The sequence below is a fragment of the Urocampus carinirostris genome, chromosome 5 (assembly GCF_059441175.1).
Source record: "Urocampus carinirostris isolate Australia breed hairy pipefish chromosome 5, RoL_Ucar_1.0, whole genome shotgun sequence".
NCBI classification, from domain to species: domain Eukaryota; kingdom Metazoa; phylum Chordata; class Actinopteri; order Syngnathiformes; family Syngnathidae; genus Urocampus; species Urocampus carinirostris.
Window position 1 is genome coordinate 6,408,290 of NC_142353.1, and position 26,711 is coordinate 6,435,000.

The 26,711-nt window shown below is 38.6% G+C and overlaps 1 protein-coding gene and 1 pseudogene across 3 annotated transcripts in view; both read left to right on the forward strand.

Annotated features, from left to right (window-relative positions):
* The first annotated feature begins 8,136 nt into the window (after nucleotides 1-8,136).
* LOC148365069 (U2 spliceosomal RNA) lies at nucleotides 8,137-8,270 on the forward strand (annotated as a pseudogene).
* A 2,953-nt stretch (nucleotides 8,271-11,223) lies between these two features.
* The window catches only part of ncor2 (nuclear receptor corepressor 2), a 112,239-nt gene continuing 96,751 nt past the window's right edge, over nucleotides 11,224-26,711 (forward strand). For all 3 annotated transcript variants that reach the window (XM_088335480.1, XM_088335481.1, XM_088335482.1), the window contains exon 1: nucleotides 11,224-11,483. The gene's annotated coding sequence lies outside the window, so the exon portion shown is untranslated. The remainder of the gene's footprint in view (nucleotides 11,484-26,711) is intronic.

Genomic DNA, 26,711 nt, shown 5'->3' on the forward strand with positions numbered 1-26,711 from the left:
CTTCCAATAAAAACCAAGAAACGAGTGCAAGTGATCTCAGTTTTCCTTCCGTCCCGCCTGACAGTATCAGCTCTTTTATCAAAACCAGAGCAATATCAGCTCACCAGTTTTTCGTTCAAGGTTTTTTTTAGAAGTAAACTGAATATTCATTAAAAAGGAGAAAATATGAAAGGAGCAAGAGTCCAAATTTTCCAAAATACCTTATATAAAAAATAAAATAAAATATGATCTTGCCAAATAGTCACTTTTTTAAGTGGGCAGAGAAGCAGGTGTATCACCACTCAGCGTGTAACTGTGCACACTAACAGCAACTATTGAACATACTAACCAACGATGCGTTTTATGGGTTAGACTACTGCTTTTCTCCCCCTAAAAATACCTTTTTTTAAATCTACCGTTTTTGTTTTCCCTCTTAAATTTTACCAACAAAAATACTCTTGACTAGACGAGTATTTTAGTCCACGGCTACTTTTTGTTGAAGCAAGACTAAGTCTTTGTGAATAAATAAACAACTCCAAAGATCGCATTTGGCTTCCGTTTTGGTAAAATATTTCTACTTCTGGTTTTGAACAAGCATGTTTTTTTAAATACATATATTCTGGAGACAGATTGTTGTTTTGCATAAAACTAGATTGCACAATAACATCTATCCTTTTTCATGTCAAAAGGTTGGCATGTATGATAGCATAGAGCAGAGTCAGAGAAAAAAAATCACGACAGACGCTGCCCTACTTACGGACGATCATTCGTAAGTTGAACTTGTTCGTAAGTTGCTTCAGTGCTATATTTTGTATGGAATGTATGTTTGAGGTTTATATAAGTATGTTTAGGGCTTGTATAAGTAACCGGTATTGTTTTGTACTGTAAAAATAAACATTTCATAAAATAATATGCTCTATAAAGATAAATAAAGTTAAGTTTAACTTACTTTTGGAAGATGGGCTTCAAGAGGTCCTCCTCCGGGGTAGAGAGTGGACAAAAAAAAAGCGATCCAACCATTTTCTCAACCGCATTAAGCTTTCTTATTCCACTTTCGTTTTAAAAGAAACGGCTCACCTCTTCTTCACACTTTACACCAACCATATTGAATGAATGCACAAGATAATAAACAATAAAATTGTCAAAGTTCTTAGCGCGCTGGAGATTCCGTACAGTATGTTAACATACAAACTAGAAAAAAGAAGCGTAATTCTTCTTGGGGTGGGTGCAGGGTGACCTCTCATAGCGCCACCAAGTGCCGGTAGCGGCGGAAAGAAGCACAACAGTAATGTCCTGTACTCGGAAAAAGGTGAACAAAATATAAAATCGAACTATTTTTCGACATCCTGAAAAAAATGTTCGTATCCACCGTTTTTCGGGAATCTAAAGGTCATAAGTAGGGGAGCGTCTGTATTTTAAATCTTAAATTGTTAAAGTTAGGCATCATTAGACCCATCTCATATTTTTATAATCAATCTTTTGTGAACCTGCATTTTATTGTACTGTATATAATTCATCTCATCTCATCTCATCTCATTAGCGGCACCGCTTATCCTCAGTAGGGTCGCGGGGGTGCTGGAGCCCATCCCAGCAATCATCAGGCAGTGGGCAGGGGACACCCTGAACTGGTTACCAGCCAGTCGCAGGGCACACAGGGACAGACAACTCGCTCGCTCATTCACACCTAAGGACAATTTGGACCGGCCAATCCACCTGAAATGCATGTCTTTGGAATGTGGGAGGAAACCGGAGTGCCCGGAGGAAACCCACGCAAGCACAGGGAGAACATGCAAACTCCGCACAGGAAGTCCTGTAGCTGGATTTGAACCGACACAGGAGGTTCCCAAGACCTTAGAACTGTGCCGCACACGCGCTAATCACTGCGCTGCCGTGCTGCCTTGTATATAATTCATTCATTATTTTCTGAACCGCTTTATTTCACTATAGTCACGGGGACTGTAAATACAATCGACTGAAATCGTGCCACTACAACCCATGAACAAAGCAGAAGAGTTTAATCAGCTCAGTTTGAGCCTATAAAAGATGCAAAGGAATCTGCCACTATATCATTTGTAATCAACGCCAGTTACTCACATGGGCTCCGCTAATCCATGACACTCTTTTAAGATTCCTGTTTTGACTTGGATTTTCCCTCCAGTCATCTTTCTGTTCAAAGAGATTTTTGACTGTTTTTGCACAAACGTCAGAACTGTAACGAGTGTGTGCAACACACGTATCAAGCAACAACCTTTTGAAATCCGGCTACTGTTTGAATGCTGCTGTTGAATGCTCAATGTCGCCGCTTTATTTTCAACACGAAACGACATTGACATCTTATCAGCGAGATGAAAAATTACATCATGGCAATGTAGGAATGATTATCTTGATAAACGCTCTTAAGGGAGGAGCCTGGGTTAAATGAGCTTTTGTGGGTACCACTTTGCATTGGCCGGATGAAGAGAAGGTGGATGAGCTGATAGTTAGAGGGGGCCTCCCAAACCACAGAACAGAAAAAAACACAGAGTAGAAAAATAACAATCCATGACATCAGTCAGGTCTGCCGCACAGAGATATAGGCCAACATAACCAACCTGTTGGATTTGTGTCTTAGTTTCAAATCGTAGTTACCGTAATCTTCATTCAGTCTTTGCTTCAAATGGTGCAGTCTGTGTGGCAAACAGTGTTGGGCATGGAACTAAAAAAAAATTCAACTTTTAGATACAGTTACTAGTTACTTCATTCAGCTCAGTAGCCTAGATGGTAAGGCGCCCGCTTTGAGACTGGGAGGTCGGTGGTTCGCGCCCCGGCCGAGTCATTCCTAAGACTTAAAAAGTGGTCGGCGGCGCCCTCTGTTGGCTGCGGCTGCATCGGCTCGCTACAACGGGTCAGGTGCAATCGACATTTCGTTCTGTGTACATTGTTACACAGAATGACAATACAAGGAAATTATTATTATTATTATTATTATTATAAAGTAATCAGGTTACCCCCCCAGATTACTGTCACCCAAAAGAAGCGCGTTACACTGAAAGTGGCAATTTAGTTACAAATTCCTGTAAATACTCGAATTAAATCTGACCCTTTAAAACTGCTTTAAAGTAACTACATAAAAAGGAAGAAAACTGTATTGAGACCAGTATTGAGTTTCTACAGCATAGTGAGTTGGTTCAGATGTAAAACTGTATTCACTCAACTGTTAAAATAAACCAGTTAATACATTTAATGCCAAAAAACATAATTTTATCGTTGTAGTTACGAATTGGAAGACAGTATACACAGTAGGAAACATATCTTCATGAGAAGAAATTCAGCAATCTCATACACCAACGTAACTATATTCAGTTGTACTTAGTAGCTAATTGTAAATTCGCCCACATCTTGTTACACGTTACTGGTGAATTGAGGGTTGTGTGTTACATTGAGAGCGAAGGGGGAACAGTAAGCTATCAGCTGTAATCCATGATCTGCTTTTAACAAGCAGCAGAGTAACGCACCATGTTGTAACGACAGTTGAGTTACAAAATTTTATTAATATTGCATTACTATACCTCTTACTGAGAAAAGTAATCGCATTTCAGGATCGGGTTCCTTTGTTATGCATTAGTCCTAACACTGGTGGCAGGACACACAAGTTTAGCAAGACATGAGCTGGAGCGTACACAGCGTGCGTTGCTCTGATCTCCAAAGTCCATCCTTCAATTTGAAGTCGCTGTGGTCACAGCTAGTACTTCTCAGTGGGCATCAAGCGGCACAGATGTATTCCTTCCTTGCCTAGAGATTGCTTCGAAGTTGGCTAGGAACCCCACCTCCCGTCTGTTGTGAGAGTAAATAAGCGCGTGGGTGGAGTTAGATGGGGTGCACCAAACATTGGCTCGTTGATTGTCAGGGTAAATGATGCGAAACCATGTCATTGATCTTCTAGCAAGTACACATTTTCTCTTTGAAGTTTTTTTCTCTGAAAGATTTTTCATTATATATGGCACCGTTTTGCAACCAGTGTGCCATGCACAGTAGTGTGCTGTGAGGAAAGTTAAGTCACATTTATTTGAATAGCCATTGATCACAAAAAACAAAAGGCTGCTTTGACCACCATTAAGTCAAGTCAAGTCATGTTTATTTGTATCACCCTTAGTCACAAAGGGTCTCAAAGGGCTGCACAAACCACAGATTATTGCAAACCACAGACTATTATTACACCATCCCCTGATCTAAAACCTACATGAAGGCAAGGAAAAACTCAAAAACCTCAACATGAGTAAAATGAAGAAACCTTGAGAAGGGACCGCACTTGGGGTGATTCCCCCTTCTAGGATGACCACCATGCAATTGATTTATGTTTAAAAGGCATCAACAGAAAATTATCAACATGAAATATAGGTAATAATACATTGTCCGGTTGACAGCTTCCTGAGGTCAACATAATTTATAAGCAATTAGACATAAGTGTGTTTTAAACCTCGATTCAAACACTTCCACTGAGGTTGCAGAGCATTTCACAGCACCAGGGCCTGAATGGAGAAAGCTCTCGAACCTGCGGATTTCTTCTTGGCTCTTGGGAACACCAGTAGACCAGCATTTTCTGAGCGAAGCCTCTGAGAGGGAAACAGGGGTTAATTAATTCTGAAAGATAGTAGAGGGCAAGTCCATGCATAATTTTGTATAATACCACCAGAAGCTTAAAATCACATCTTGACACGGGAATGTGATCAAACGTTCATGTCTTATTTAAAGCCTTGCTGCAGCATTTTGTACCAGCAGAAAGCTTTGATGCTAGACTTCGGGAGACCAGAGAATAGTACATTACAATAATGGGGACGGGATCTTACAAACGCATGAATATAATCTTAGATTAGACTTGGACAGCATAGGGTGAACTTTTGTAAGGTTGCGAAGATGGAAAAAAAAGCTGTTCTGCTAATACTCTGAAAGTGTAATTGAAAGGACAGATTAGGGTCAAATGTGACACTTACATTTTGACCGAGTCACTCAAGGTAATATTACATTTGTCAAGGTTCAGAGCATTGTTGGAGAACAAGTCATGACATCAAGATGGACCAATAACTAACATTTCAGTTTTTTAGGGGTTTCCGACAGGAGTTAAGTGAAATCCATCTTTTTTAACCTAAGTGAGGAAGGCCTCCAAATGTCCAAGACTTAGTGAAGCAGATTGCTTCTTTGGAAGATAAAATATAATTACCATTCTAATGTGTGAATGCACAACAACAATAAAAAGTGCCATCCTGATTGTGCAAAAACATTTCCAAGATAAAACTACCAATGTTTAATAAGTTAACAGTAATATTATAAAATAAGTAACATAAGAAAAAGATAGATACATATATAAATGAATAATGGAATCATTCCTTGACATTATTCCACATTCCCATCCAAGCATGTAAATATATACTACAAAAAATTGTAAGCTAGAGTAAATTAAATTGAATTGTATTCATTGTCATCTATTTGAGCGTTGTGAAATATTGTATGCAACAATATTAGACACCGCTCTCCAGAGTAAACATGTAATAAATACTTTAAAGAGACTCGCCTAAGTCATAATAGTAGTATAACGGAGACCAAAATACAACACAAACGAAAAAAGAACTGTAAAAGGTAGAAACTTTTTTTTTTGTTCCACCAGCAGATAATTATTGCTTGTTTCCAGTATTATATATGTATCTATACTTTATACTAAAATGTATACTACCACAAAATAATAAAAAAAAGAACTTGAAGTAAAATAAAATAAATCACACATATGTTTGCCTTTTCTTGCTGATCTCTTTTTTAATATACTGAAAACAAACAAAAATAATTGTGGAAAATACCATGTAGTTTTTGTTCCATTGGCGGATAATTTCTGATCATTTTCAGTATTTCTTTTCGTTTTTTTTCTCGAAGAAAAAGGATACAAACAGGAAACATGAGAAACAGGTTAAAATATGATAGAATCCCAAATTACGGATGATAAATTATTTGTATTACCTCCTGACCCATGGTGATCACAATTTATTTTTATTGTCAATTCAGGCAATATAATAAATTAAGTTTAAAAAACATGAAACTGGTGCTGGGAATCAGTATTTTAAACATTTGTAACAAACAGTGTGTCTCGAGATATTTTGATTTAATAAAAAAGTGTTCCTAAGGGGCCGGTCACACAGACATTTGCGGCTGAATCACGGCTAAAATTTTGCGTTTTTTTTTTGCCCGTGGTTGCCCGCCATGGAAAATGCGCAAAATTGGCTAACCCGCTGTTCATCAGTGGTATGCCCGCAAAACACGCCGGCGACTGTTCCGCTTCCTCATCGCGTCATTTCTGCGTCATTTTCTCGTGTGGACCACGGGTATAAAAGCTGCCGAGGCGGTGTTGTGCCCAAATCCGACTCCTACGCAACACAGCCACCCCCCACACCCTCGCGTGAACGCGAATTCTGCTGCGATCGCTTTTGACCTTTTCATCCACGTTAACAAACGCATTTTGTAAAATACGATCGCACTTTATTGTTCAAATAAACGCGTTATATGGACTAGGATCTCCCAATTATTATAATTAGCTCGCTTTATTGTTTTAATAAGCGTTTTATATAGAATACGATCGCTTTTCATGGAAGCGCAGCAGAATGCGCGTTCACGCGAGGGGGGGAGGATTTAACGTTCGATTACGTTCACAACAAAAACAAAGACGGAATGGTTTATGTTGTATTACATTTCCAACGAATGCAAGACGAAGTGGATTTGGTTATATGTTCGCCATTACATTCCCTAAAAGTGAGATAAAACGAGGTTAAAAGTGGTTGGAGTAGCGAGGAGATGCAAATCTCGGCAGGGATGCATTTCTCGGGCTGCAGAAATCACAAACGCTCTAGACACAGTCCCGTGAAAATCAAGATTTCAAGCTATGGCATCATTTTTATTTAATTATCTTGTAAAGGAATGTCAAGAAATATAGATGGATTAAGACGAGGTCACTACGCTGACGGGGAGGGGGGGAGGTTTGTTGAGGGTAATTGTATTATCTATTTTACTCATTATCCATTATCGATCAGTTCATAATACGTTACAAAGCTTAGGAGCCAGGACTCTTACTCTCAGCCAAAAGGCCAAGCTAAGGACCTAGCATCAAAGCCTTGCTGCGACCATTGAGAATGCACCGAAAGATTTATTCGAAATGAAGAGAAACTACGCTGACGGGGAACTCTTACTCTCAGCCAAAAGGCCAAGCTTAGATAGATAGATAGATAGATAGATAGATAGATACTTTGTTCATCCCCGAAGGGAAATTCACATTTCCAGCAGCATCCCTGAGCTGAGAACAAACAATCGAGAACAATCGAAAATAACACGGGAGCTGCTGGAGTGGCTGCCATTCGTGACGGCGCCGGAAGAAACGATTCAATTTGAATCATGTACAAACAAACAAACAAAATATTTATGTTTCAATAAGTGGAAAATGGGGGGAAAAATAATGCTTTAGTAAGAAAGAAACAAAGAAAAGAATAAAATACAAAATAAGGAAAGGATAAGGAATGAAGAAATAAGGAAGAAATGAAAGAAAAGAATAGAAGTAGGACCTAGTATCAAAGCCTTGCTGCGACCATTGAGAATGCACCGAAAGATTTATTCGAAATGAAGAGAAACTACGCTGACGGGGATCCATGTTCACCCCCTTGACGTCACGAGCACAACTGTGTGCTCGGCAAATCGCGCTGTATATACGCGGAGAAAGGCGTTTGACTGTCACACGGGTAACATGCTAATTTCACGTAATAACACCGCGATACAGGCGCAGAACATGCTATTACCATGCTCCACCCACGATTACCCGCTGAAATTTCCCGTCCTACCCATGTGTAACTACGCCCTGGCCGCGGCCAGAGCACGTCGTTCCGCGTCATTTCCGCGTCATTACCTCGTGTTGACCACGTGTGCGGCACGTGGTTTAACACGTGCTCAAACTTTTGAGAAGCTCAAAAGTTTTGAACGCGGCCAACCACGTGAAAATTTCCGACCGCGAGTAAAGCACTGCTCTATCTCGTCTATATGGCGGTCTCAAAACGTCCAACAGCGCCCAACGACATCTGCCACACGGCCAGAAGTTTACGGTCGTGGTCCAAGGCTTTGATGCTAGTTCCTTAGCTTGGCCAGGCTTTAGGGCTAGCTTGGCCTTTTGGCCGTACCTCTTGCCATGATCTTTGATTTTTGCATTTCGGAGATGGAATAAGAGCTTGCTCTGTCAACTCCACGCCTCGGCCCGGTATTGCAGTACCTCCTGGAACGGTGCATTCGCAATGATCGCAGCAAGGCTTTAGGGCTAGGACCTTAGCTTGGCCTTTTGGCTGAGAGTAAGTGTCCCGGCTCCTAGGCTTTGTAGCGTATTATGAACTGACCGATAACGGATAATGGATAATGAATAACGCTGTGGACCCGCGCTCTCAAAAATTGAACAGCGCAAAACTTATCCGCGCTGCCACCCGCGCGCGAACTTCCGACCTCGTGTTATGCACTGCCGTAGCTCGTCTGAATGGCGATCTCAATGCGTCCTATAACGTCCGCCTCAAAGGCAGAAATTTCTGGCCGTGATTCAGCCGCAAATGTCTGTGTGACCGGCCCCTTAGCTCAGATAAGATAAGGAAACACTGATAGACACATTGTTGTGTAATCAATTACACATATGTTATAACATTCTGCCGGGTAATGTGAAAACTATCATCATGTTTTTGACTATCGCACAGTTTCAAAGATAAGTGGCTGTGACATGCTCAATTCTAACTAGACCTGCTGTTTTAGTATTTGATTTTAAGATAAACTGACTCGAATGGGAAGCAGATGCTTTCATTTGGATGTTTACTGAACTTATGACATTTTAATGGTTGTATGAGCAGCATACATCCAAAGCGCAAATGAATATCCACAACCAATCGAATTAATCGAAAGCGTATACATGCACGAGTAATCGGAAATTTAAGGACTACCCCAACCATTTCAACCGAAATACACGCAGTTGGACTAAGATCCTATTGAAATTATTGTGTGCTTTTACGTGGTTCTACATAAATGGAATGCAGGCAATATTTCATTTTCGATCGCATCATTTTCTGCACAAAAACCTTAAGAAAAATGGTGTACTTTAAATTTACATAATTTCTGATCCAAAAGATACTGAATTGATAAATTGTTGTCTGATCGAGCACAGATTGCACCCCTACATAGATAGATAGATAGATAGATAGATAGATAGATAGATAGATAGATAGATAGATAGATAGATAGATAGATAGATAGATAGATAGATAGATAGATAGATAGATAGATAGATAGATAGATAGATAGATAGATAGATAGATAGATAGATAGATAGATAGATAGATAGATAGATAGATAGATAGATAGATAAATAGATAGATAGATAGATAGATAGATAGATAGATAGATAGATAGATAGATAGATAGATAGATAGATAGATAGATAGATAGATAGATAGATAGATAGATAGATAGATAGATAGATAGATAGATAGATAGATAGATAGATAGATAGATAGAGAGAGATAGATAGATAGATAGATAGATAGATAGATAGATAGATAGATAGATAGATAGATAGATAGATAGATAGATAGATAGATAGATAGATAGATAGATAGATAGATAGATAGATAGATAGATAGATAGATACTTTATTCATCCCCGAAGGGAAATTCACACTCCCAGCAATATCCTTGTGTTGAAAATAAAGCAATAATAAAGTAAAAGGAATAGAATACATAAATACCCAATGTAATGTGTTGATATAGAGTATTTAAATAGTGCTGCAATAAATACACACTGTAATAAAAATAGGGTAATATGCAATGTGGGGGTGTGGTTTAATGTGGGCTTTTACTCTCCCGGGTGGAGTTAAAGAGCCTCATGGCATGAGGAAGAAATGATCTCCCCAGTCCGTCCGTGGAACAAGACTGTGACAGGAGTCTGTCGCTGAAGCTGCTCTTCCGTTTGGAGATGATGCTGTGTAGTGGATGTGATGAATTGTCCATGATTGACCGCAGCTTTTTCAGTGCCCGTCTCTCAGCTACAGTTGTCAGGCTGTCCAGCTCTGTGCCCACAACAGAGCCCGCTTTCCTCACCAGTTCATTAAGACGAGAGGCATCCTTCTTCTTGGCGCTGCCTCCCCAACATGCCGCCGCATAGAAGAGGGGGCTGTATACAAAACGCTGATGATGAGTAATACAAGAACATCGTTCATGTTCTCACATTTTGTTCACGGTTACGTTCCCAGAGGAGGAAAGAGTAGGGCGGGTGGGTCCAAGCAAGTCCATGTACTAAGCAAGTACTTAGATTGGATCAATGCAATTGTCCTGGGATGGATACTTCCCTTTTCCACCAATTACCTCAAAGCACAGCTTCTTTATGTAGATAGTACAGGCCTTTGCTCTCTCACCCAGGGCCCTCAACCACTTTCAAATTGTATGCCTGAGTGGGTGACTGACAGGCACACTATTAGCACCTATCACTACCTTGACTTCTGATGCACCCTGCCTGCCAAGCAAAAGAGAGGGCCATGTCCATGCGCCCATCCCTACCAGGAACAAAATGTCAAAGAGGCAAACAGGTAGTGTGATGTTTACTTTTTTTTTACTATATAACAGGGCAATCCTAGGTTTATTTTGTGCGGTATAGTGTTCTGCTACTGTGGCAACATCACGCATTTACATAAACACGTGAATATTGTTCACCCTGCAGAGAGCAACGGACTGCAACAAATAATGCTAACATGTTTCTGTTCCTGAACGAAATCTTGTACATTTTTGCAGTGGATGAAATTATAAGCCTTTGAACTCAGTTGGACATTGTTGACATACTTAATCAAGAAAATATTCTACTTTCAACTATTTGAGGACACCTTGGACGATGCACCCAAACGTTAATAAGTGGAGCATTTGGCTGAGGTAGACAGGTAAGTTATGACTTATGAGTTAGCATTTAAAAATGTTATTACTATAATTGATAAATTGTTTATTGATCAATCAAAGATTGCACCTCTATGTGTACACAATACTCTGATGACGAGTGCGACAGGACATAGTGTCTGTTCTCACATTTTGTCCACGGTTACGTGCCCAGAGAAGAGAAGAGAGCATGCGAGTTGAACCGGAGAATGAGAGAGTGAGAGAGAGAGAGAGTGAGAGAGAGAGAGAGAGAGAGAGAAAGAAAGAGAGAGAGGGAGAGACAGAGACTGAGAGAGGGGGAGAGAGAGGTGGTTCATTCCTACCTTGGTGGTGCGTCGGCCGCTGGGAGCAGCAGATCAGCGGCGTATTGTGCATTACCAGGCACGACATAGCTTCAACCTTCAGTGGAACAAATGACAAGGAAAACTAATATTCGCTGTGGAGTAATTCACGGGGGGCGCGCGCCAGTGAAGCGAGAAGATCTCTGAAAAAGGGGAACACTGGACTGCGTTGACGTGGATTAGGTCGATCGCCATTAAATGGTCCCAGTTTGAGGTTAGTTAGCCTCCGTTGCTCTCCGCTTGCGGCTTTGGGGGTGGTCTGGCTCTTGTGTTGCTGGACAAGCCATTCTTTGGAGGGGGAAACCTATATAGCGGTATTGACCTTTTCATCGCTGCGTAAACATCGCAGCTACTCGTTTCGAGAAACGATTGATAGCAAGGATCGCGGCGACCTGCTTTCTCACGTCACTGCAACGCTTACTGTTTGCCGGTCGTTGTCAGATCAAGTTGATTATTTTCATAATTCACAAACACGTGCTACATAGCTAGGCTAAGCTTGCTAGTGGCTAAAGTTGCTAACAGACTAAGCTAGCTGTCAGACCCGCTGGGTCGCTGCCTTAGGTTTATTCTGTGACTTTAAATTCTCAACAAACCCAGTTTCGATTTGAAATCACGGCAGCACACTTGTCACTTCCAAGATAATCACATTTTCAAGCGTGTCGACATTTTATATGAGTCCCTATTGCCATGTTGTTTTGTGTAACTTTGCTAGCTTGTTCATATATACTGCACTGTATTCACAAAGTGCCCGATTTGCGTGTGTAAATATTTCTTTTCCGGGTTATATATTATTAATACTATGCCATTTGCTCATTGCAAACAAACAAATAAACGTAGGTACTGTGTTCTCAATGATACTAATACATTCTACGGTGTACGTAGTAGCATACCTGTCAACCTGAGCCAACTGCTCCATTTAATAATGATTGCAATTCCCCTTATTAAGTGGTAATAAACCTTCGAACAAAACGCAGGGACCCATTAACTCACTGCAAGAAGGACTATGTTGGATAAAAACGAAGGTAATTTGTGTAAACGCGACAAGCAGTAAATTCGGTGTTTTTTTATTACACATAGCAGTATATTAATTTTTTATTTCGTATAAGAAATGTTACCAGTGTTCACAATTTGAAATGATCAAAAACGCAAAAATACGGGGAATACTCATAAGTTGACAGGTGTGCATTTTTTTCATTGCTCATTAACAAACATTTATACTGTGTGCTCAATGACACTAATATGTTAAAGTGCAGTAGCATACCCGTCAACCTTACCCAATAGCTCTCCGTATTAATGATTGCAATTCGCCTTTTTAATTAATGATAAATCTTACAAACACAACACGACACCTATTAAATCACAGCAAGACAGAATATGAAGAATAAACACAAAGATAATTTATGTGAAGATTATTTTATTTACCAAATAAAACAAAAAATATTTCCGCATCTTAGATATTTTCACACTTGTAGTAAATCCAGTTGCTTACTATATAAAGCAGTATATTTATTTATTTTTTGTACAAAATATATTTTACGGTGTACACAATTTAGAATAAACCCAAAAATCTATAAATTATGGGTAAAGCATATAAGTTGACGGGTATGCATTTATCCAATGCAAATTAACATACATTACATTACACTATTAGATGCTACAATGTAGGAGCATGCATGTCAACCTCTTTTTAAGCAGTAATAAACCTTACAAACATAACATGGCACCTCTTAACTCTCACAGGAGGACATGCAAAATAAAAACAAAGATAATTTGTGTAAAAAAGTTTCTTATTTTCCAAATAAAAATACTACCAATTGTTTCAGCATCCTTTTCAATTATTTCCCTACTTGTATTTTTATTATATAGCAGTATATATTTATTTTTTTCCCAGTCCTAAAAGTGTTATACTACGTGCATAGTTTAAAATGACAAAACCCCCCCAAAAACCTATAGAATACAGGGAAAACATATAAACTGACAGGTATGCAGTTTTTCATTGCAAATAAACAAATATGCATACACACTGCGTGCTGAATCACACTGAAAATTGCTACAGTGTAGGAGCATACTTATCAACCTCAGCCAATTGCTCCCCTTCTTAACCATTGATAAACCCTACAAACACAACTCGACACCTATTAACTCACAGCAAGACGGACTTATAAAGATAAAAACTAAGATCATTTGTGTAAACAAGTTTACTTTATTTACCAAATAAATAACACACAAAAAAATCAGCATATTTCTTAGTTCTTTTCCCACTTGCAGTAAATTCAGTGTTACAGATTTTACATAGCAGGTTGTTCAATTCTTTTTCCCCGTTCAAAAAATGCTATACGGCGTATACAGTATAAAAATGACCACCAAAACGTATAAAATACTGGAAAAACCTACAAGTTGACAGATTCGTGTTTAACTCTTGCAAATAATAATGAAAATACATACTGCGTGCTGAATGACACTTATAGATGCAACAGTGTAATAGCACTGTATTAGTGCTACACACGGGCTTTATTATCGGTTTGTTGAGTTCTCAAGCTGTGTGACGTAAATAATTCTTCTACGGTTTAGTCTATGAATGGTTTGACTGCTGCATGTGGTTTGAGCATGATTGAGTCAGACGTTTTCTATTCATGTCAAGATTCACAATTGTTTTCCTCATGATCTATAAACAAAATGTACTCATTTAAAAGAATGTGTGTTTGCAATAAGCCGCCCCAATCGGGAATGCTATGCAGTTAAAGGCTAGAAGGAATTTTAGATATTAGTTTACTAGTAATTTGGAATTCAGAGGTTGATTAAAAATATGACACAAAGGCTTATCAAAAAAAGTTTCTCACTGTAACCATGTAGTAGTAACCATGTAGTGAGATGCCAGAAATAAGTTAATGTGATTGCATTTTCAAAACACTTTTCATCGTTTAACACACTTCAACTTTTTATCACTTTAACGAGATGATTTAAATCCGTTCCTATTGCATGGAATAACTACAGAGATTGAATTGTCAGTGTGTTTTTAAGGCCAAGAAATAAAAACTTTTTGTAGGATTCCGTGATATGACAGCTGATATATTCAATAACGTTTTCTCATTCAGTCATTTTTGGCCATAAGAAGCAATAGTTTCGATTTGTAATTATGTAAGACAAATAAAGACACAAAAAAAAACCCAGAAACTTAAATGTCTTAAACAAACATAATTTCACAAATTCACATTTATGTTTTTACACCTAATATTACACTATTATTGTGGATAAACAGAATTACAGTATAAGGGGGGATAGTTGACCTGTTTTTTTCTGTCAGTCAGCATTCGTAAGGTAAATTGTCTATAAAACATTTAAAGTTAGACAATTTTAAGGGAAATTACAGTACATGCCACTCTATCCCAGTTTATGTTTTAAAATATGCCGGCAATAGTTAAAATTTCCAGTATAAAGATATGTTTCTTGTGTGTTATTACTGCAATTTTTTAGCTTCATTTTCCCTGGTAAACAGGAATACAGTTTATATACGTATACCAAAACGTTCTAAACCAGCAATTCCCAACCACACAGTAAATGTCTGTTGGCTATTTTGTAATGGGCCACATGGAGAAACTAAATCAAGTTTCCATCTTTGTGATAGCAAAAACTACATTCAGCCCAACTATTGCCATTCAACACAGTCACTGTGTCCGTGAGTGAACTATTTTACAAGGGAAATGGGTCAATATAAATATGCCACACTGCAAATTATTTTCTTCAAATAAAAATGCAGAAACTTAAGATGGAAATCAAAAGCCGAGACCACGACACAGCCTCCCACAAAGCTCAACGTCTGTACCAGTCATCTTCCCTCATACTGATTGAGAAAGAGCAGATGTGTGACAGTTCTTTCCGAGCCCCAAGCACATTCTTCCGGGTTTTGGTTTGGTTTAAGAATAGTTCTGCTAACTTGTGTGTGATATTATCTAATGTATTACTTGCAGCCCAAGTTCCATTGAGCCGGACGTTCTCTTCCTTTTTTGCAAGAATTACCCAATGGAAGAACAGTCAATATGACATTTATTTTGAAAACATGTGTTCTCACATTTCTATGACAGCTCAGCAAAGTGACCACATTGCTTATGTAATTAAAAATTGTCAAAAGCGTGCTTTGTTGCGACATTTCATTGCTGTTTTCTTGTACCCGCATGTTGCTTGCCTGAAGCTTGTGTTGATAGGACTGTCACATTTTTTACCTTTTAATACCACTAAGAAATCAACATTTTAATGCTATACTTGTCTAGCCAATTACATGGAGTCCTCATTGTTTATGTACTAGCAAGACCAAGATTCCTCAATTTTTGAGTTTGAATGTATTTTGGTTTTGCTTGCATCTTATCACCATCATTGGGCACGTTTACTAAAGGGAATAGTGAAGATGAGATCAGAATTCAGATATTTAGACCAATCAGAATGAATTATTTCTATGACCAGTGAAAAAAGACTCCTGCGCTGTTTTCAAATAACTTTGGGGCGAAGGGGCGAAGTAGGGCTGCCACAACGAGTCGATTAAATTGATTAAAATTGAATTTCATCATCATTTTGTGATTAATGCGATTCATGTGCTACTCAGCACATTTGTTCAATGCAAATAAAATTGATTTTTTTGTGACTTTTAGGAGACATGCTTGTTGTACCACTTTAATCTAGCAGAGGGCAAGTGGAGACCACATTTTGTTGTGTGATGCCCTAATGATTCTGCGACAAAACTTGTGGTCCGTTTTTTTCTCCTAAATGTTTGCAAATTATTAGACTTTCAATTGGCTCACTTTTTAAATTACTAGAAAACCTCAATGTAATGTAAAGGTCTGCATTTATATGGCACTTTTGAAGTCCCTGAAGACCTCTCAAAGCGCTTTACTATTTTCTTCACACTTAGCCATTCATACACTCACATACCGATAGCAGCATCACCCATGCAAGACAACTACCTGCTTATCGGGGGCATTAGGGTCTTGTGTCCTTCCCAAAGACATTTCAACATATAGCACAGAGGAGCTGGGAATCGAATCTGCTACCTCTTGATCCCAAGACGAGCCACTGCCAAGCTACTGCCGCCCCAAATCACTCAGGAAATTTTAGAACAGACAACTCAAGTCCTTAGTAGCTACCTATTGATCATGGTCACCATGTGTCGCTGGGTTAGTTGCCAAATACGCCATAGAATGCAAGAGCAAATGTTTTTATAACAGTACACTAAAAATAGTACCTGTGTAGACGCAAAGAGAGCTGCAAGATTTCACCACGATTAAACTGTTACGTGAGGCCCGGATTAACATGGCATTTTGTTTATCTTTCCCACAAAGCTTTCTTTTGTGATGTTTGTTGTTGCCTGTGAATTTCGGTTGCAGTTAAAACCAGCCACCCCTTTTTAGGGGTGGCAGACAGCGCATTAACAGGGATTAGAAATGGCTGTGTGGTAAGTGATTCACTTGACTCTGTTGCGCAACACAGATGACAGCATGTTATAGGTCATTACTTTAATTTGTGCGCAGGCTGAAGTTATGGGTAGCGATTGCGATATATTTATCTCATTTGATTAGCCATACTTTTCTGCTTGGAATGTGTGTTACAGCATGAGTTGTTTATCCTAAAGCACAGGGCATGGGTTTCAGGGCAGTCGAGGACATATACCTAGGGGTTGATGAACTTGCTGTGTAAAACATTAGTGATAGTAAAAGGAACTAGGGTGAAGTAGATTGTAATTGCTTGTTTTGGTGTGTGTGCGCTGAGCCAGTTTATTCCTGTCGGTCTTGATTTGCGATGGGCCTCATTTGAAGTAGAATCCACAACTTGAATATGCATATTGAGCCAAGACGTGTGACATGTTAGTCATAGTTGTTTTTGCTTAAATTCACAGTTTTCAGATGTGCGTCAGCTCATGTAGGGCCGAGTGATATCTGCCACTTTTTATTTCACGGCATGAATTGATTCTTACTGTTAAAATAATTATATAAGATTTTAAATAAAATATTTTCTTTCATCAATATTTGATGAATTAATCATTAGTGGGTAAATTGTATTGTGAACCCTCACTATAATGCATTTCACCTTACATGGTCTCGCTACTTCACTGATTTGTATTGTGTTTGGCATTCTATTTGGCTATACGGTCTCTCTGCTTATTCTCTACGTGTGTGTCAATTAAGGCTGCAACTAACAACTTTTTAAATTGTTGACTAGTCACTGACTATTTAAAAGATTAGTCTAATAATTGGATGATTCTTACTTTTTTCATAGATTGAGCACAAAGTTGATTTAATTATGTGGCAAATGATCATAAACACAAGAAAAATGGATGCAATGAAAAATACATCTTTTACATACCTTGAATTCAAATAAAAATGCAATTTGGCAGTCGTTTGTCAGTAAAGACATAAATAAACGTCTGTCTATTTCTCAGGGACAGGCAAATTAATAATAAATTAAGATCAAGTGAACATTTGTATCCTTGTAAACCAAGAACAAGCTCATTAGCATCAGTAGAACAGGAAATAAAACAAAGAGTATGTGCATTTTGTGAAGTAAATTAATTGGTCAACTACAAAGTCTATTACAAAAAAAATGTGTTTTTCAAAAGTTTGAAATCAATAACTACTTCAAAACCGTCATGGCTTAAATGTCACTTGAATCTAACTGTGGCAAGTCCGAACCCATTTTGATGATGAAAACTTTATTTCGAACATTATAAAATAAAATAAAAACAGGACATTTTATTCAACTGTCTGAAGTCCTTTTACAATGTTTGTGTGTCACCAAGCGACTGTCACAATACGCAAGGACTGCTTTGCAAACTTTGCAAGTAGCCCTTTTATTCAACGTATCCAGGCTAAAATTCTCCTGTTTTTTTTAGAAGTTTTGTTACACGTACTTGATGTTATTGCCGCTATTTCTGTACGTTTGTTACAGCTTGAGACAGAGACGCTATTCTGCATGTGCGACTATCAGCAGAGATTATGTTCATGTAGAGATGCTTCAGGCCGTTGGAAAAACGTGTCCGGCGATAATGATTATCAATTGTTGTCAAAAATATTGACTTACTGTTGCAGCCTTATCGACTAAAACGCATTTCACTTTTCATGTTTTCGCTAAATCCCCGATTTGAATAGCGCATTGAGTTTTGCATTCTAATTGACTTAACAGTTTCTCCGTTTCTTTCCATCTCAAGCTGTGCGTCAATATATCGCTGTGGTTTAATATGTATACGTACATAAAATTGCGCAGTTTATGTACGTGCAAATCCTCTTGCAATTTCAAGTTTCTCTAAAGCCCATAATGTCAACAACATGTTCTGCACTGACAAAAGTATTCAACTCTATAATAATTTTAAGAAAAATGTTTTTACTTGGGCTAACCGATTTTGGAAAAAAACCCAATCGTGATTTTTCAGACCGGTATTGCAATTTAAATGCGAATTTCGATTTTAAAAGTAAAGTGCACTTTCTGTGCTAGTTCTGTTTTTATTTTTGTGAGTACTTTATCTTAGTGACATCCTTTACCTTATTAAAAACTTCTCAGGGGCTGTGTTAGGGTTGCTGAATTCTTACTCAGAATGGCCGGTGCTGTTAAAACTCGAACTGTGACAATTCTGGTTGACCAAACACTCTATCACTAAGATAACAACGGGGAAAAAAACTACAAACATGGAACTATAAAGCCTTGAAAGAAACACAGTGTCTTGTGATTACACAATCGCACAACGTCACATCGTAATATTGATAAGATTTTGGTTAATCGTGCAACCCTAGTTACTACTCCACAGATTTCGCCTACAACGTTTTTTTTAACACAATCCCCAGGAACTCTATTAGAATGAATCTTATCATCATTGTTGATTATACTCGTATCAGATTCACTGTTAGACATTCTCACCATGTATTTTTATGAGATAAGATAAACAAAATCAGCTTAGGACACAAGTCAGATAAAGGATAAAAAGATTATGATATATCATCACAACTAAGGTTTGTTTGTTCCAGAACCTATTGTTCTTCAGTTGCATTGTAGCTCAGTCAAAAGGAAACTCGTAATTCTAGATTGTGGTGCTTTTGGAAACTAGAAATGGCTCATAGGCATTTTTCGCCTGTCATACATTTTCCATTGAAAGTTAGCACTTGGCCTGGTACTGTAAATTCAGCGCTTCAAATATATTGATTGCCCCCTCTTGAAGTCTTGTATACTTAAATAGAATGTGCTGGCCTATTAGTATGTGCAAACAGAGCCACTCGGGTTGCATGTTACCACGTAAAAGAACATTTCAAAGCTCCTGAATAATTAAGTAGCATGAAGAGAAACTAGGTCAGCCCAGAAGACAAGTGCGCCCCTCAGTTTTATTTCCTGCCTCTTGACATGGGTAGCTTCAATTGCAGGCTGGCTTTCATAACACTGCAAATACACAAACAAAGCACTCAAAAATTGAGACCTCACACATCAAGTGTTTTCACACATTGTCATGAAGAGCTCAGAAGTGTCAATGCAGTTTTATTATATTTTTTTCCCAAATGCACATTTGTAGCTGGATTTAAATAATATACAATATTGTAACTGAATTGTAATTATTATGTCCTTGTCTTCCCCAGGGCCATTACCACCCTAAACAAGTGCACAAGAATGTTTAACATGTACAGTATATATTGCCTATGTATAGAAAAATGGGTATTTCTTCTTTATCACCTTATTTTAGAATTTGGTTGCTGCTTTATTTTATTTTGTCTTTTAAGTCTTTATTATGTGTTTATCCTGGAGTGCCATGTTTATATATTAAATGGAAATAATTCTCCTTCTAAAGTTAGTAGCAATAGGGCTGCACGATTAATCAATATCGAATTGATATCGCGTTGTGTAGTAGTACGATAGGGTAACCGCAAACCCTTTTTTTTTTCAAGGATTCATATGTCCAGTTTGTTATTTGGGTGATGGAGTGTTTGGCCAACAAGAATTGTTACGTTTCATGGTTTAACAGCGCCAGCATATAAGAAGCAGGTTTTAATGGCACTAGCCCAGGGGTCGGGAACCTATGGCTCGCGAGCCATATATGGCTCTTTCTATGAGTACCTGTGGCTCAGAGACAAATTTGATTGCATGCAAATTTTCTCCATCTCGTCCAAAACGTAAACTACTATATCTGTTCAGATACACGCAAAGCCTAACCAAAGCTAACAAAGGAGCAGTACTTCGCAGAATATATAGGGCACGTTTTTCACTACAATTTACAGTCAAGGTGTCACCCCAAAAAAAAAAAAACTCGTTCTGGCTGTACAACGCTAAAGAATCCGTTATATAAAACCTAACTATATTATCTGTCTTCAGTCTTCAGATACCTTATGATGAATCCACAGAACAAACTTTAAATACGCCAAAACACCGGAAGAGAACTTAAAGTTTTTTGATTGGGTGAGTGGGAGGGATGGGTGTAGCTATGCAAAAAGTGCAAGCACTCCCTCCCATCTCTCGCCCTACGCCGTCTGCACCATAGATAAGCACATCAGGCTCCCTGTTTGCAGAATGTTGTGACGTTTTTACAAAATAACTGCTTACATCTGGTTTTGAAACCAATATGTATGAAAAAAAAGGGTCAAAATGAGTTTAACCGATCTTGAGTAATTGCAAGAAAGAGACAAGTTTAAAGTGGTATGTTTGTTGATTTTGGGACACGGGCTCTGGCATTATTCTCTTTTCATAATTTTTATCAAATCATCAAAATAAATGTGCTGAAGACTAAGCTTTTGTCTGGGGCGCGGGTTTAGCAATTTAGTAAATTTGTCTCATAATATATAGTGTGGTTCTTTCCCCCAAAAAAATTGATATATTTTGCTTTTATGGCTCTTTGAGTCAAAAAGGTTCCCGACCCCTGCACTAGCCAATAAAGACCAGGCAAAATTTGCAAGACACGTGTCTTGCATGTCACTATGTTTCAGTTCTCCCTCAAAACAAAAAAAGCACAGAAAAATCACTTTTCTTGTAAAATCCAAAATTGCATTGAAATTGTAATACTTATCTGAAAAATTGCAATTAGTTTTTTTCCCCAAAATCGTGCAGCCCGAGTAGCAAATGATCCATAGGATAGACTTCAAAGTTTAATCATTCTCTTTTAGTGACGGGTGCTTAATCTAACATTAAGAAATGCTAGTAGATAGGTTTTCCTAATTGTTTGGTCAAAATCACCTTTCTAACATTGTGATTACTGTATATGATTAATTGAATCTTTTCCTATGTTGGTAGGGCATTCGCGGCACTGTTTTTAGGTCATGGGTTCAAATCCAGCTACTAGCCTTCCTCTGCGGATTTTGCATGTTCTCCCTGTATCTTTCTGGGTTTTCTGCGGGCACTCCGGTTTCCTCCCAAATTCCAAAAACATGTGTTTCAGGTTAATTCGTGACTCCAAATTGTACCTAAGTATGAGTGAGTTAGTGTGTAAAAGGTTGCTTGTCTCCGTGTTCCCTGTGACTGGCTGGAAACCAGTTCAGGGTGTCCCCTGTCCACTGCCTGAAGATAGATCGGGTAGGTGGTGCGGATAATGAACAGATGGATGGATTAATATGTTGGTTAATTACCATGCAGCAGTTTATGGGCACATTTAGGGGCATCTCTTTGTTAGTTTATGTTCTGGGTTAAACTGAGTTGGATTCAGGAGGACTACTGTACTTAGACTTCCATGCAGTTACTTTTCATGATTGACAATTATTTGAAATAAGTAATAAATTAAAAGGTGTCTTCAACTATCATCACTGTACTTTGTTTTCATATAGTGCACCTTTACTTACAGTAGTTGTGGTTTGAGAATCATTAAGAGAGGGAGGTTTGAGCCCTTTGCGACCCTACGATGTTGGCTGCAAAAGTGGCAGGAAACGCAATGGCTGAACTACTCTCCAGACTGGACACTACAAAGTTGGATGACACATCTGGTGAAAAGCCATAACTGGCCGTCTTAACTACAAAATAAACAACACAGATGAAGTAATTAACGTTTAATTGGAAATACTCTATTCATTTTTTTTATTACTAGTTACAAATGAGATTGTATTCATCATACTGTTGAGAATCAATTAAGATGTTCGGATCATGGTGGTATTGACCTATAAAAAGGTTTAAAAAGATTATTTTTAGAGATTGTCTCACATGCCTTTTATGTTGTCCTCAAATCATGGCTGGAGTCTTAAAAAGGAGTCATTTTGGTCAATTTTTATTCTTTTAAGGCCCACACTTTCGTGAGGTAAAAAACAAGCCAGGCTAGACGCACACCCCCCCACCCCAAAAATCCGGTCCTGCCCTAATTTATTGAGGACAAAGAGTTTATTGTTTATTCTGGTTAGCCCATGAAGGCAACTGTTGTAGTGCTGACTGAGTTCACCTTTTTCCAGGTGGACTGCCCGTATTATACGATTCGCGATATTCTTGGAATAAGCACACTGGGAAAACAGAATCTTGCGTGCTTATGACAATTCTTTGTACGCATGCACGCTTGTGTAACCCTTATATGCTTCGCTGATTGTAGTGAGGATTACCATTACTAATACAACATTGGGACGTCTCATCCAAAACTAGATAAAAAAAATGACCTTCTTTTCGTATGCACCTCAGACAGAGGCATTTTACCTGCCAAAATCTTACTCCCCTGCTAATATGCACCCTGTTTGAGATATAGACTCGTGACTTCTAGGGTAACCTTATGTGACATAAATATGTCAGCACAGTGATTTTGACGAGCTTCAGAACGTTTCTCATAATATTACTATTATTAATAATAATAATAGTAGTACCCGCGACCCTACTGAGGATAAGCGGTGCAGCTAATGAGATGAGATTAGATAATAGTAGTAATAAAACGAACTAGATTTGTCGAACACCTATTCAGTAACACATCACAAAGTGGAGGTATTCCTCTTTCGTTGGATCCCAAAGCCAAAAAAACTTAATAGGTTTAAAGTGTGTCTTACTTTGCAAACAGTATAGGCAGGGAAGTCCGATTTTAAATGAAAAAAAAACAAAAACGATTTGTGTACACCGCGGGATCCAATGCAACCAGGGTTTCATTCACAATAAAATACATTACTTATGGCTATTATAGTACATCAAATAAAAGCTTTGTATACAATTAGTTGCGATCGTGGATAGCGTACATTAATTCGTCTCTGGTGTTGGTGACCTTTTCTTCTGCGTTAACAAACGCATTTTGTAGAATACGATCGCACTTTAATTTTTTAATAAAAGCGTTATATAAACTACAATCGCTTAATTGTTTTAATTAGCTCGCTTTATTGTTTTAATAAACTTGTTATATAGAATGCAATCTCTTTTGTCAGAGCGCAGCAGAATGCGCGTTCATGCGAGGAGGGGAGGATTTTGCAGGGGAGTCGAATTTACACATGGACACAGCGCGTTTTAATTTATCCACCTTTTCTGACTCGTCCTTGAATTCATGTCCATATTTCATCTCGTAATGATGTTTAACACTTGACATGCGAGGTACAACAATCTCGAAACATAATGCACCAACAGCACGGTCATTTTTTGCGCAAAGCCCCATTCGTCTGTCCACGCTGGCTGGAAAAAACTCGATGAGCTGTCATGATTCGGCTGACGTGATTCGTTCATTTATCGCGCGTTGGTGTTTCTGTGGGAGGGTTAAAACAGATATCTCCTCCTCTGCGAGGCACCCCGCAAACACACGCTCACCGTAAAGCCGCTAAACAATGAAAGTGCGCATTTAAAATGTGAACATTTCAGGTAAAAATGCGCATTTAAAAAAAATCATTATTACTTTGCTGTGCGCTCTCGTGCCACTGGTTAACCAGCAGTGGCACGCGTGCCATAGGTTGCCGACCCCTGGTCTAGAGGTTAGGCTTCGGCGCTTTCTCCGCAGCGACTGGGTTTGATTCCCGTCGCATACAATGTTTTGCGATTGTGGTTAGCGATATTTTTCGATTAATCAATAGAGGCACAAATAAGGTCTTATACTACTGTAAAACCTTGTTTTTAACACGCACCCAAACTTTGAGTTATTTTTAGGTAAAACAAATGCCTTTAGAAACCCATGGCATCTTGGTGAGACTCGTATTCTCTTTCTTTTTATTTGAGCAGTAGGTAGTTTTTATTACCGCTGTAATATGTAACATCACATCCATGCCCTACTTTTAAAACCGCGAGAATAATGTTACCGACATGATTATAAAGTATATTACAAGCACTATGCACAAATGTTTAGTAACGATTTTCTTTTTAAGTTTGTCAGTTTTCATTTTACGTGTGGTCATTTATTCATTTTCCATTGCTGCTAATGAAAAGATATAATGCATTTATTTACACAAAATTTCGTCCGAAGTACTTAATGGTGCAATTAAAGACATGAACATGTGCCTTTTAATATGTCACAAAAGCAAAGGACATCACCACAAGGTTTATTTTTCAACAAAAATATAAAAGCCACAACTTTGCAATGCATATATTAAAATGTGATACTTAGAATTTCGGAACAAACTCGTTTCCCGAGTGATTTAGGATCTAGTATCAGTATTGTCAAAGTCCGCTCATCTCTAAAGGTTGTCGCTTTACACCCACAACAACGGCGGCCAGATAGCGAAGGTGCTGCATCTGAGCCAGATAAGGAGGCTTCTTCTGCTACTGGTAACCATTAGGACTAGTACTATTTGATTCGTGTGCTGGAGCACACCCTTACCCAAAAAAGGCCTGGAAAGGGATGGCCTCCGCCAGGCCGTGCCAGGACAAACCACAGGAAGTGGTGCCCCTATGACCCTGGTGGTCAAGGAATCTGTGGGCGGTGAACACACAAATAAGTACAGTAACTTTTTCTGAAGTGCCCACCCACTCAGGGTTCAAACCCACACAGCAATTACTTAACTAGCTTGGTAGCAGAGGAGACTGACCACAAATTCCCACACTGCCACCCCAATGGAGAGAACAGACTTTAAAGCTCAAAGAGATGACGTTTCATAATCCTGCTGTCGTATGGCAAAATGGCAGAGGAGCTGACACTGGGATGACTAAATAAAATTGTGACCAACACTTAAAACTTATAAAAATTAAACAATACAGAACGTATGTTGCTAAAAATACTTGAATACAACTGTAAATGTGTAAATGTTTTGTTAATACTATGGTATAAATGTGAACATTGACTAAACATTAGTGTATCTACAGAGAAGTTGCTTTTGATTTAATGGGGTTTGGTAGCATACAATGACGTTAGAACAGATTACCGTAAATTCCGGACTATAGAGCGCACCTGATTATAAGCCGCACCCACCACATTTTAAGAGGATAACCCCTTTTGTACTTACACAAGCCACACCTGTATATAAGCCGCATGCGCCCACATTAAAACATGTAACACAATCACAAAAGTAACCCAAACTCGACTTTAAGTCCCGCGATTGTAACTGAATCTAAAGTACACAGTCCAAAAACCACAGCCAACAAAATGAACGGAAAATGATACCGGTACTTAAGGTTTGATGCAGACCTGAAGAGTCCGGGTCCCGTTGAAAGTAATCCAAGGAAAAAAAGTCTTATTTCCAAAGGTACGGGTGGGAAAAATATATATCCACTATTGTCCGCTGCGTCCAAAAACTCACCTTTACTCCACTTCCCGTCAGCCCCCGTTGTTTTCGCCCCTTCTTTTTGAATCGCCCGTGGAAAACATATAAGAATAAGTCTCTAAAATAAATACATTACAAAAATATACAGTTACAAATACATATCATTCATGGTTACACATATTTACAAAGAAAGACGGTACATAGAGAGAGTTTTCAAAGCTTTAATAATAATAATATAACTTTCATCCCAAACCGTGACTGTGACAGGTAGCAACACGCTACTAGCAACACGCTCGCAAAACAGTAAACGGGTCTGTTAAAAAAAATATACCGTACTTGTTAAAACACGGTAAACCGTCCTCATCTTCCTCCTTATAACTGACGCCATCAAAGTCGTCTTCCTCAGAATCGGAAAGAAACTTTGTCCTATAGACGTCGTCCCACGCTCCTTTATTCTAAATTACGCTAGCAACACGCTCGCAAGGTAAAGTTTACGTGCAGTAGCTCTGTTTCCTTCTTATTGGATTGCTTGATTGCTTTTAGCTTGAAAGCTGCGTCATGTGCCTTTCTTTGCATGCACACTGGGAAAACAGAATCTTGCGTGCTTATGACACGATGATAAGGGTAAATTTACGCTAATTTAATTTGTGCACAAGCTAAGAAGTTGCAGTCTTCCTCGGCGCATATATTCCAGCGGTCTAAATCTTACCTTTTGTACTCGAGCGCCGCTGGCGGCCGTTAGAAAAATTACATATATTGGCCGCATCACTGAATAAGCCGCAGGGTTGAACGTTTGGGAAAAAAGTAGCGGCTTATAGTCCGGCATTTACGGTAATCCCATGTCATTTCACTTCAATAAGAAA